Raw genomic sequence first — 13415 nt, forward strand, 5'->3', positions numbered from 1 at the left:
CACGTCATTTTTCATTCCTTCACTTATTTTAAGAATCTCTCCATTTAATTCAGATATCAGCTTCTCTTGATCCTCACGCATGCGTTCATAATGCTTAACCCATAGATTTTTCCCTTTGTACGTAAACTGCAGTTCTTTCACCCTGTCGGAAGAAGTCTTGCAAGATGGAGACCCAAACGGCGAGTCATAGAAGGGAGACGCAAGCGGCGACTCCGGCGGAGATATGTCTAGGTCGTCAAACATGGTGAAACCTAAAGAAGGAAAAGAAAAGCATGAGAAGAAGAGGAGAATCAAAATGAAAAAATAAGATATTAGAGCAAGAGAGAGAGTGAGTGTGAGAGGGAGAGCTGAGCTCGTCTCAGACACTCTGATAACCTCTTGTGTTTGTGCGGCGTTAAAACTCTTAATTTTCCTCTTTCTCCGCCTCTTTCTATGCTACTAGGGTTATTTATGAATTACCCATTTGGTCATTGGTTTTACTCATGTGATTACATAAGTCTGAGTTTCCTTTCTCTGTGTTTCTTCTTGAGTATTGAAAAGCTTTTTACAAGGTATATTTCAAAATTACGTTTATTTTTAGTCCATTAATAATTGGTTTTTGACTCACAATATGTCGTTAAAATCTAAAACGAACATGGCCTCACTATACAAGACAAAATTTTGAAATATAAAATTGAATAGCTTTTGAACTGTATAAAATGAAAAAGAATGCTAGTTGTAGACATGGGTTACAGTTGCATGTCAAACATCTAGTCACGTTTAGGGTTAACAACACTTTGGGTGTCAATGTGTTTAGGATGTCTTTGTAAGCCTAGCATTCCTCAAATAGAGTTTATATAAAGCCTTTCAAATCTTATAAGATCCTAACACAGTGTTACGTGCCTAATCGGCCGTAACACAAATAAACTTGCACCCACACTAAAACAAAAGTGTTTTCTATGCCTAAACGAACCCTCGAAACTCTTTACATACCTTAGTTTAGAAACAAATTACACCATGAATACAATTGGGTTGAAAAATATCTTCACCTTGAAAATAAGGGTAGTTGATTAAATTTCATAAATGTGCTTAACGAGCACTTACGTTGATAAAACTACAGAGATCAAAATAGAGATAAAACGAAGTTCTTCTTCAGATATTTCTTTGTCCCCCTCCCTATCTGAAGCAGAAGTTACCTTCATAAGGTAGGCAGTAGCTACAGCTGCTGCAAGAGTAGCAACACCCTTAAACACCCATTTTTTCACGTCATTTTTCATTCCTTCAGTTATTTTAAGAATCTCTCCATTTAATTCAGATATCAGCTTCTCTTGATCCTCACGCATGTGTTCATAATACTTAACCCATAGCTTTTCCCCTTTGTACCTAAACTGCAGTTCTTTCACCCTGTCGGAAGAAGTCTTGCAAGATGGAGACCCAAACGGCGAGTCATAGAAGGGAGATGCAAGCGGCGACTCTGGCGGAGATATGCCTAGGTCGTCAAACATGGTGAAACCTAAAGAAGGAAAAGAAAAGCATGAGAAGAAGAGAAGAATCAAAATGAAAAAAAAAGATATTAGAGCAAGAGAGAGAGTGAGTGTGAGAGGGAGAGCTGAGTTTGTCTCAGACTCTCAGATAACCTATTGTGTTTGTGCGGCGTTAAAACTCTTAATTTTCCTCTTTCTCCGCCTCTTTCTATGCTACTAGGGTTATTTATGAATTACTCATTTGGTCATTGGTTTTACTTAGGTGATTACATAAGTCTGAGTTTCCTTTCTCTGTGTTTCTTCTTGAGTATTGAAAAGCTTTTTACAAGGTATATTTCAAAATTACGTTTATTTTTAGTCCATTAATAATTGGTTTTTGACTCACAATCTGTCGTTAAAATCTAAAACGAACATGGCCTCACTATACAAGACAAAATTTTGAAATATAAAATTGAATAGCTTTTGAACTTTATAAAATGAAAAAGAATCCTAGCTGTAGACATGGATTACAGCTGCATGTCAAACATCTAGTCACGTTTAGGGTTAAAAACAATTTGGGTGTCAATGTGTTTATGATGTTTTTGTAGGCTTAGCATTCCTCAAATAGAGTTTATATAAAGCCTTTTAAATCTTATAAGATCCCAACACAGTGTTACGTGCATAATCGGCCGTAAGACAAATAAACTTGCACCCCCACTAAAACAAAAGTGTTTTCTATGCCTAATTGAACCCTCGAAACTCTTTACATACCTTAGTTTAGAAATAAATTACACGATGAATACAATTGGGTTGAAAAATATCTTCACCTTGAAAATAAGGGTAGTTGATTAAATTTCATAAATGTGCTAACGAGCACTTACATTGATAAAACTAGAGAGATTAAAATAGAGATAAAACGAAGTTCTTCTTCAGATATTTCTTTGTCCCCCTCCCTATCTCAAGCAGAAGTTACCTTCATAAGGTAGGCAGTAGCTATAGCTGCTGCAAGAGCAGCAGCACCCTTAAACACCCATTTCTTCACGTCATTTTTCATTCCTTCAGTTATTCTAAGAATCTCTCCATTTAATTCAGATATCAGCTTCTCTTGATCCTCACGCATGTGTTCATAATGCTTAACACATAGCTTTTCCCCTTTGCACCTAAACTGTAGTTCTTTCACCTTATCGGAAGAAGTCTTGCAAGATTAAGACCCAACGGCGAGTCACAGAAGGGAGACGCAAGCGGCGACTCCGGCGGAGATATGTCTAGGTCGTCAAACATGGTGAAACCTAAAGAAGGAAAAGAAAAGCATGAGAAGAAGAGGAGAATCAAAATGAAAAAAATAATATATTAGAGCAAGAGAGAGAGAGAGAGAGAGAGAGAGTGGGAGTGGGAGAGCTGAGTTCGTCTCAGACTCTCAGATAACCTCTTGTGTTTGTGCGGCGTTAAAACTCTGCATTTTCCTCTTTCTCCGCCTCTTTCTGTGCTACTAGGGTTATTTATGAATTACCCATTTGGTCATTGGTTTTACTCAGGTGATTACATAATTCTGAGTTTCCTTTCTCTGTGTTTCTTCTGGAGTATTGAAAAGCTTTTTACAAGGTATATTTCAAAATTATGTTTATTTTTAGTCCATTAATAATTGGACTTTATTAAATGGAAAAGAATGCTAGTTGTAGACATGGATTACAGCTGCATGTCAAATATCTACTCACGTTTAGGGTTAAAAACAATTTGGTGTCAATGTGTTTAGGATGTCTTATTAAGCCTAGCATTCCTCAAATAGAGTTTATATAAAACCTTTTAAATCTTATAAGATCCAAACACAGTGTTACGTGCCTAATCGGCCGTAACCCAAATACACTTGCACCCCCACTAAAACAAAAGTGTTTTCTATGCCTAAATGAACCCTCGAAACTCTTTACATACTTTAGTTTAGAAACAAATTACAACATGAATACAATTGGGTTGAAAAATATCTTCACCTTGAAAATAAGGGTAGTTGATTAAATTTCATAAATGTGCTTTACGAGCACTCACATTGATAAAACTAGAGAGATTAAAATGGAGATAAAACGAAGTTCTTCTTCAGATATTTCTTGGTCCCCCTCCCTATCTCAAGCAGAAGTTACCTTCATAAGGTAGGCAGTAGCTACAGCTGCTGCAAGAGCAGCAGCACCCTTAAACACCCATTTCTTCACGTCATTTTTCATTCCTTCAGTTATTTTAAGAATCTATCCATTTAATTATGATATCAGCTTCTTCTGATCCTCACGCGTGTGTTCAAAATGCTTAACCTATAGCTTTTCCCCTTTGTACCTAAACTGCAATTCTTTCACCCAGTCGGATGAAGTCTTGCAAGATGGAGACCCAAATGGTGAGTCATAGAAGGGAGACGCAAGCGGCAACTCCGACGGAGATATGTCTAGGTCGTCAAACATGGTGAAACCAAAAGAGGGAAAAAAGCATAAGAAGAAGAGGGGAATCAAAATGAAAAAATAAGATATTATGCAAGACAGAGAGTGGGAGAGGGAGAGATGAGCTCGTCTCAGACTTTCAGATAACCTCTTGTGCTTGTGCGGAGTTAAAACTCCTAATTTTCCTCTTTCTCCGCTCTTTCTATGCGACTAGGGTTATTTATGAATTACCCATTTGGTCATTGGTCTTTCTCAGGTGATTACATTAGTCTGAGCTTCCTTTCTCTGAGTTTCTTTTGGAGTATTGAAAAGCTTTTTACAAGGTTTATTTCAAAATTACGGTTATTTTTAGTCCATTAATAATTGGTTTTTGACTCACAATCTGTCGTTAAAATCTAAAACGAACAGAGCCTTACTTTACACGACAAAATCTTAAAATATAAAATTGAATTGCTTTCGAACTTAAAGAATGAAAAAGAATGCTAGTTGTAGACACGGTTTACAGCTGCATGTCAAACATCTAGGCACGTTTAGGGTTAAAAAGAATTAGGGTGTCCATGTGTTTAGGATGTCATTGTAAGCCTAGCTTTCCCCAAATAAAATTTATTTAAAGCCTTTTAAATCTTATAAGATCCTAACACAGTGTTCTGTGCTTAATTGGCCGTAACACAAATAAACTTGCACCCCCGCTAAAAAAAAGTGTTTTTTATACCTAAATGAACATCCGAAACGCATTACATACCTTAGTTTAGAAACAAATTATACCATGAATACAATTGGGTTGGAAAATATCTTCGGCTTAAAAATAAGGGTAGTTGATTAAATTTCATAAATGTGCTAAACGAGCACTTACAAAGATAAAACTAGAGATATCAAAATAGAGATAAAACTAAGTTCTTCTTCAGATATTTGTTTGTCCCCCTCCCTATTTCAAGCAGAACTTACCTTCATAAGGTAGACAATAGCTAAAGCTGCTGCAAAAGAAACACCACCCGTAAGCACCCATTTCCTTGCGTCATTTTTCATTCCTTCGGTTATTTTAAGATTCTCATCATTTAATTCAGATATCAGCTTCTCTTGATCCTCACGCGTATGTTCATAATGGTTAACCCATAGCTTTTTCCCTTTGTACCTAAACCGCAATTCTTTCACCCTGTCGGAAGAGGTCTTGCAGGATGGAGACCCAAACGGCGAGTCATAGAATGGAGACGCAAGTGGCGACTCCGGCGGAGATATGTCTAGGTCGTCAAAAATTGTGAAACCTAAAGAAGGAAAAGAAAAGTATGAGAAGAAGAGGGGAATCAAAAAGAAAAAATAAGATATTAGAGCAAGAGAGAGAGAGGGAGAGAGGGAGAGCTGAGCTCGTCTCAGACTCTCAGATAACCTCTTGTGCTTATGCAGCGTTAAAACTCCTAATTTTCCTCTTTCTCCGCTCTTTCTACGCCAGTAGGGTGAGTTATGAATTACCCATTTGGTCATTGGTTTTTCTCAGGTGATTACATTAGTATGAGCTTCCTTTTTCGGTGTTTCTTCTGGAGTACTGAGAAGCTTTTTACATGGTATATTTCAAAATTACGTTTATTTTTAGTCCTTTAGTAATTGGTTTTTGACTCACAATCTATTGTTAAAATTTAAAACGAACAGAGCCTTACTATACAAGACAAAATCTGAAAATATAAAATTGAATAGCTTTTGAACTTTAAAGAATGAAAAAGAATGCTAGTTGTAGACACTATTTACAGCTGCATGTCAAACATCTAAGCACGTTTAGGGTTAAAAACAATTAGGGTGTCCATGTGTTTAGGATGTCACTGTAAGCCTAGCATTCCCGAGATAAAGTTTATTTAAAGCCTTTTAAATTTTATAAGATCCTAACACAGTGTTGTGTGCCTAATAGGCCGTAACATAAATAAACTTGCACCCCACAAAAAAAAGTGTTTTTTAAGCCTAAATGAACCCCCGAAGCGAATTACATACCTTAGTTTAGAAACAAATTGTACCATGAATACAATTGGGTTGGAAAATATCTTCAGCTTAAAAATCAGGGTAGCTTATTAAATTTCATAAAGGTGCTAAACGAGCACTTACAGAGATAAAACTAGAGAGATCAAAATAGAGATAAAACTAAGTACTTCTTCAGATATTTCTTTGTCCCCCTCCCTATCTCAAGCACAACTTACCTTCATAAGGTAGACAGTAGCTACAGCTGCTGCAAGAGCAGCAGCACCCTTAAGCACCCATTTCTTCACATCATTTTTCATTCCTTCACTTATTTTAAGAATCTCTCCATTTAATTCAGATATCAGCTTCTCTTGATCCTCACGCATGTGTTCATAATGCTTAACCCATAGTTTTTTCCCTTTGTACCTAAACTGCAGTTCTTTCACCCTGTCGGAAGAAGTCTTGCAAGATGGAGACCCAAACGGCGAGTCATAGAAGGGAGACGCAAGCGGCGACTCCGGCGGAGATATGTCTAGGTCGTCAAACATGGTGAAACCTAAAGAAGGAAAAGAAAAGCGTGAGAAGAACAGGAGAATCAAAATGAAAAAATAAGATATTAGAGCAAGAGAGAGAGAGTGAGTGTGAGAGGGAGAGTTGAGCTCGTCTCAGACTCTCAGATAACCTCTTGTGTTTGTGCGGACTTAAAACTCTTAATTTTCCTCTTTCTCCGCCTCTTTCTATGCTACTAGGGTTATTTATGAATTACTAATTTGGTCATTGGTTTTACTCAGGTGATTACATAAGTTTGAGTTTCCTTTCTCTGTGTTTCTTCTTGAGTATTGAAAAGCTTTTTACAAGGTATATTTCAAAATTACGTTTATTTTTAGTCCATTAATAATTGGTTTATGACTCACAATCTGTCGCTAAAATCTAAAATGAACATGGCCTCACTATACAAGACAAAATTTTGAAATATAAAATTGAATAGTTTTTGAACTTTATATAATGAAAAAGAATGCTAGTTGTAGACATGGATTACAGCTGCATGTCAAACATTTAGTCATGTTTAGGGTTAAAAATAATTTGGGTGTCAATGTGTTTAAGATGTCTTTGTAAGCCTAGCATTCCTCAAATAGAGTTTATATAAAGCCTTTTAAATCTTATAAGATCCTAACACAGTATTACGTGCCTAATCGGCCGTAACACAAATAAACTTGCACCCCCACTAAAACAAAAGTGTTTTCTATGCCTAAATGAACCTTTGAAACTCTTTACATAGCTTAGTTTAGAAACAAATTACACCACGAATACAATTGGGTTGAAAAATATCTTCACCTTGAAAATAAGGGTAGTTGATTAAATTTCATAAATGTGCTTAACGAGCACTTACGTTGATAAAATTAGAGAGATCAAAATAGAGATAAAACGAAGTTCTTATTCAGTTATTTCTTTGTCCCCCTCCCTATCTCAAGCAGAAGTTACCTTCATAAGGTAGGCAGTAGCTAAAGTTATTGCAAGAGCAGCAGCACCCTTAAACACCCATTTCTTCACGTCATTTTTCATTCCTTCAGTTATTTTAAGAATCTCTCCATTTAATTCTGATATCAGCTTCTCTTGATCCTCACGCATGTGTTCATAATGCTTAAACTATAGCTTTTCCCCTTTGTACCTAAACTGTAGTTCTTTCACCTTATCGGAAGAAGTCTTGCAAGATGGAGACCCAACGGCGAGTCATAGAAGGGAGACGCAAGCGGCGAATCCGGCGGAGATATGTCTAGGTCGTCAAACATGGTGAAACCTAAAGAAGGAAAAGAAAAGGATGAGAAGAAGAGGAGAATCAAAATGAAAAAAATAAGATATTAGAGCAAGAGAGAGAGTGAGTGTGAGAGGGAGAGCTGAGCTCGTCTCAGACTCTCAGATAACCTCTTGTGTTTCTGCGGCGTTAAAACTCTTAATTTTCCTCTTTCTCCGCCTCTTTCTATACTACTAGGGTTATTTATGAATTACCCATTTGGTCATTGGTTTTACTCAGGTGATTACATAAGTCTGAGTTTCCTTTCTTTGTGTTTCTTCTTGAGTATTGAAAAGCTTTTTACAAGGTATATTTCAAAATTACGTTTATTTTTAGTCCATTAATAATTGGTTTTTTACTCACAATCTGTCGTTAAAATCTAAAACGAACATGGCCTCACTATACAAGACAAAATTTTGAAATATAAAATTGAATAGCTTTTAAACTTTATAAAATGAAAAAAATGCTAGTTGTAGACATGGATTACAGCTGCATGTCAAACATCTAGTCACGTTTAGGGTTAAAAACAATTTGGGTGTCAATGTGTTTAGGATGTCTTTGTCAGCCTAGCATTCCTCAAATAGAGTTTATATAAAGCCTTTTAAATCTTATATGATCCTAACACAGTATTACAATCCTAATCGGCCGTAACACAAATAAACTTGCACCCCCACTAAAACAAAAGTGTTTTCTATACCTAAAGGAACCCTCGAAAATCTTTACATACCTTAGTTTAGAAACAAATTACACCATGAATACAATTGGGTTGAAAAGTATCTTCCCCTTGAAAATTAGGGTAGTTGATTAAATTTCATAAATGTGCTTAACGAGCACTTACATTGATAAAACTAGAGAGATCAAAATAGAGATAAAACGAAGTTCTTCTTCAGATATTTCTTTGTCCCCCTCCCTATCTCAAGCAGAAGTTACCTTCATAAAGTAGGCAGTAGCTACAGCTGCTGCAAGAGCAGCAGCACCCTTAAATACCCATTTCTTCACGTCATTTTTCATTCCTTCAGTTATTTTAAGAATCTCTCCATTTAATTCAGATATCAGCTTCTCTTGATCCTCACGCATGTCTTCATAATGCTTAACCCATAGCTTTTCCCCTTTGTACCTAAACTGCAGTTCTTTCACCCTGTCGGAAGAAGTCTTGCAAGATGGAGACCCAACGGCGAGTCATAGAAGGGAGACGCAAGCGGCGACTCCGGCGGAGATATGTCTAGGTCGTCAAACATGGTGAAACCTAAAGAAGGAAAAGAAAAGCATGAGAAGAAGAGGAGAATAAAAATGAAAAAAATAAGATATTAGAGCAAGAGAGAGAGAGAGAGAGTGTGTGAGAGGGAGAGCTGAGTTCGTCTCAGACTCTCAGATAACCTCTTGTGTTTGTGCGGCGTTGAAACTCTTAATTTTCCTCTTTCTCCGCCTCTTTCTGTGCTACTAGGGTTATTTATGAATTACCCATTTGGTCATTGGTTTTACTCAGGTGATTACATAATTCTGAGTTTCCTTTCTCTGTGTTTCTTCTTGAGTATTGAAAAGCTTTTTAAAAGGTATATTCAAAATTACGTTTATTTTTAGTCCATTTGTAATTGGTTTTTGACTCACAATCTGTCGTTAAAATCTAAAACGAACATGGCCTCACTATACAAGACAAAATTTTGAAATATAAAATTGAATAGCTTTTTAACTTTATAAAATGAAAAAGAATGCTAGTTGTAGACATGGATTACAGCTGCATGTCAAACATCTAGTCACGTTTAGGGTTAAAAAGAATTTGGGTGTCAATGTGTTTAGGATGTCTTTGTGAGCCTAGCATTCCTCAAATAGAGTTTATATAAAGCCTTTTAAATCTTATAAGATCCTAACACAGTGTTACGTGCCTAATCGGCCGTAACACAAATAAACTTGCACCCCCACTAAAACAAAAGTGTTTTCTATGCCTAAATGAACCCTCGAAATTTTTTACATACCTTAGTTTAGAAACAAATTACACCATGAATACAATTGGGTTGAAAAATATCTTCACCTTGAAAATAAGGGTAGTTGATTAAATTTCATAAATGTGATTAACGAGCACTTACATTGATAAAACTAGAGAGATCAAAATAGAGATAAAACGAAGTTCTTCTTCAGATATTTCTTTGTCCCCCTCCCTATCTCAAGCAGAAGTTACCTTCATAAGGTAGGCAGTAGCTACAGCTGCTGCAAGAGCAGCAGCACCCTTAAACACCCATTTCTTCATGTCATTTTTCATTCCTTCAGTTTTTTTAAGAATCTCTCCATTTAATTCAGATATCAGCTTCTCTTGATCCTCACGCATGTGTTCATAATGCTTAACCCATAGCTTTTCCCCTTTGTACCTAAACGGTAGTTCTTTCACCTTATCAGAAGAAGTCTTGTAAGATGGAGACCCAACGGCGAGTCATAGAAGGGAGACGCAAGCGGCGACTCCGGCGGAGATATGTCTAGGTCGTCAAACATGGTGAAACCTAAAGAAGGAAAAGAAAAGCATGAGAAGAAGAGGAGAATCAAAATGAAAAAAATAAGATATTAGTGCAAGAGAGAGAGTGAGTGTGAGAGGGAGAGCTGAGCTCGTCTCAGACTCTCAGATAACCTCTTGTATTTGTGCGGCGTTAAAACTCTTAATTTTCCTCTTTCTTCACCTCTTTCTATGCTAGTAGGGTTATTTATGAATTACCCATTTGGTCATTGGTTTTACTCAGGTGATTACATAAGTCTGAGTTTCCTTTCTCTGTGTTTATTCTTGAGTATTGAAAAGCTTTTTACAAGGTATATTTCAAAATTACGTTTATTTTTAGTCCATTAATAATTGGTTTTTGACTCACAATCTGTCGTTAAAATCTAAAACGAATTGGCCTCACTATACAAGACAAAATTTTGAAATATAAAATTGAATAGCTTTTGAACTTTATAAAATGAAAAAGAATGCTAGTTGTAGACACGGTTTACTGCTGAATGTCAAACATATAGGCATGTTTAGGGTTAAAAACAATTATGGTGTCCATGTGTTTAGGCTGTCTTTGTAAACCTAGCATTCTCAAATAAAGTTTTTTTAAAGCCTTTTAAATCTTATAAGATCCCAACACATTGTTAGGTGCCTAATTGGCCGTAACACAAATAAACTTGCACCCCTGCTAAAAAAAAGTGTTTTCTATGCCTAAATGAACCCCCGAAACGCATTACATACCTTAGTTTAGAAACAAATTGCACCATGAATACAAATGGGTTGAAAATTTTCTTCAGCTTAAAAATAAGGGTAGTTGATTCAGTTTCATAAATGTGCTTAACGAGCACTTACAGAGATAAAACTAGAGAGATCAAAATAGAGATAAAACTAAGTTCTTCTTCAGATATTTTTTTGTCCCTCTCCCTATCTCAAGCAGAACTTACCTTCATAAGGTAGACAGTAGCTACAGCTGCTGCAAGAGCAGCAGCAGCCTTAAACACCCATTTCTTCACGTCATTTTTCATTTCTTCAGTTATTTTAAGAATTTCTCTATTTAATTCAGATCCTTAGGCATGTGTTCATAATGCTTAACCCATAGGTTTTCCCCTTTGTACCTAAACTGCAGTTCTTTCACCCTATTAGAAGAAGTCTTGCATGATGGAGACCCAAACGGCGAGTCATAGAAGGGAGACGCAAGCGGCGACTCCGGCGGAGATATGTCTAGGTCGTCAAACATGGTGAAACCTAAAGAAGGATAAAAAAGCATGAGAAGAGGGGAATCAAAAAGAAAAAATAAGATATTAAAGCAAGAGAGAGGGTCGGAGAGGGAGAGCGAAGCTCGTCTCAGACTCTCAGATAACCTCTTTCTCTTCTCCAGCGTTAAAACTCCTAATTTTACTCTTTCTCTGCCTCTTTCTACGCTACTAGGGTTCACATATTGATAACAGAATTGGACGGTTGTGATTTAACACATCGTGACTACACGCGTCGTTTTGTGAGTCATCGGAAGTTTCTAGGAAGGAACGAGAATAGGAGCCGTCTTGGCGGCTTGGCTTGGCCCACACCGTGGGGTCTCTCTATCTCTTTCCCTCTCTCTCTCTCTCTCTCTCTCTCTCTCTCTCTCTCTCTCTACTAGGGGTGCAATTAAGGTTGCAACTAGGTTTATTCGGGGTGCAACTCGGGTAGGGTTGGGTGGGGTTAAGGCCAACCCGAACCCAACGCGAGTGCTCATTTCTCCGACCCGAAGTGGGCTAGCCCAACCCAACCCACATAACTATTTTCTAAACCCAAACCCAACCCGAGATGTAGGGAACAAAAAAAAACAGAAATTGGTAGAAAAAGAGGTCCCTGAAAGTCATCCGTTGGTGCCATGCACAAGTCCCCTTTCGACCCATAGAGATCCACCTAAATCACTTGGGAAGTCCAAGCCATTGATTTGACGGATCATCAAATCAATACATACATGAGACACAAATTTTAAAATCCAGACCATTGATCTGATGGATCATCACGAGATCTCATGCGGATGCATCATCCGATTGTTGTTAAGAACGCCTTAATCATATCATCTATCAAGTATCATTTAGGCCCGATTTGAATTGCAAGAACTTTATGGAAAAGTTAGGAAAAGAAAAACCTTTTCAAATTTTCATGTTCTTTCATTGTTTGATTAGTCCTGAAAAGGATGTAACTTTAACTACCGGGTGCAAATTTTATTTAGGCTACTGAGATCCATGCTTTCAAACTTTCCTATCATGTCTCCATAGCATAATACTAGGCAAAGTATAGGAGATTACTTAGCAAAAAAATCACTTGAAGATGTCCATTTTGTTGTGAAAATGGGATGCTTGGATGCAGAAATATGGAGGGATAAGGAAGGAGGAATTTTCGCCTAAATTGGTGGGAGTCAACCAGAACAAAACGAAAATTCCCTAAAAATCAGTCGGATCGCTTATTCCATATTCAAAAACTACGTAGCAGCCTAAACAAAACAGAAATTCCCTAAAAATCAGCTAAAATAGAATTTTTTTATTGTTCTCTCTCTCTCTCCTTAATATATTTCTTATTTTATTGCTTTCTCTCTCCCTCTCTCATACCTCCTCCCTTAATACGGTTTTAACAAAACAATCTCTTAGTACAACTCCAATCTCCCATCAACCTTCCTTATCTGTTTCTTTAACTCTTAAGCTTTCTTCTTAGCAACATCGGCCACGCCCATCCTCTCTCTCTCTCTCAATCCTATTAATGCGGGTGCTTAAGAGGGAAGAATAAGAGAAATTAGAAACCAAGAACACAACTTAGAGAAGAAGAAGAAAATGGGAGCAAAGCTCAACCCAATTGATATTCCATCAATTACATAAGTTAATCAATCAACATCCAAAATCCCCTTTAAAGATGGTTTCTAACCCTTTAAATAAAATACAACCAAAGAAAATTCGTTCAAGCTCATCCACTAGCTAGCTTAGGGACTTACATATCATAAATGGCATTGTAACTCACTAACTTTGACTGTTTTGGGAACCCACTGACACAGTCAACTAAAACTGCCATAACTTTCTTCCCTCTTGTCCAATTTTCAAGTACAAATACTTGTTGGAAAGATCTCAAAGATACCTACAACTTTGTAGTTTACTACTTTCCATAATTCTGCCATTTAGAAACTCAAAAATCAGGTTCAAAACGGGCCAGCAACATTAATGAGGGACCGCACCTTGGAACTCCACCAAAACCACCTAGGCATGACATGGCTGCCATGTTGGCACTGCATCATTATCTCCGGGTGAGAAAGAACTCACCCACGAGTTCTCATCAAGCTCTCCATGATAAGTTGTCAAGTCTTTAACGTTGAAGTT

Source organism: Tasmannia lanceolata, unplaced genomic scaffold (assembly GCF_043159265.1).
Source record: "Tasmannia lanceolata isolate RefF3 unplaced genomic scaffold, GAP_Taslan_0.1 ptg000037l, whole genome shotgun sequence".
Taxonomy (NCBI): Eukaryota; Viridiplantae; Streptophyta; class Magnoliopsida; order Canellales; family Winteraceae; genus Tasmannia; species Tasmannia lanceolata.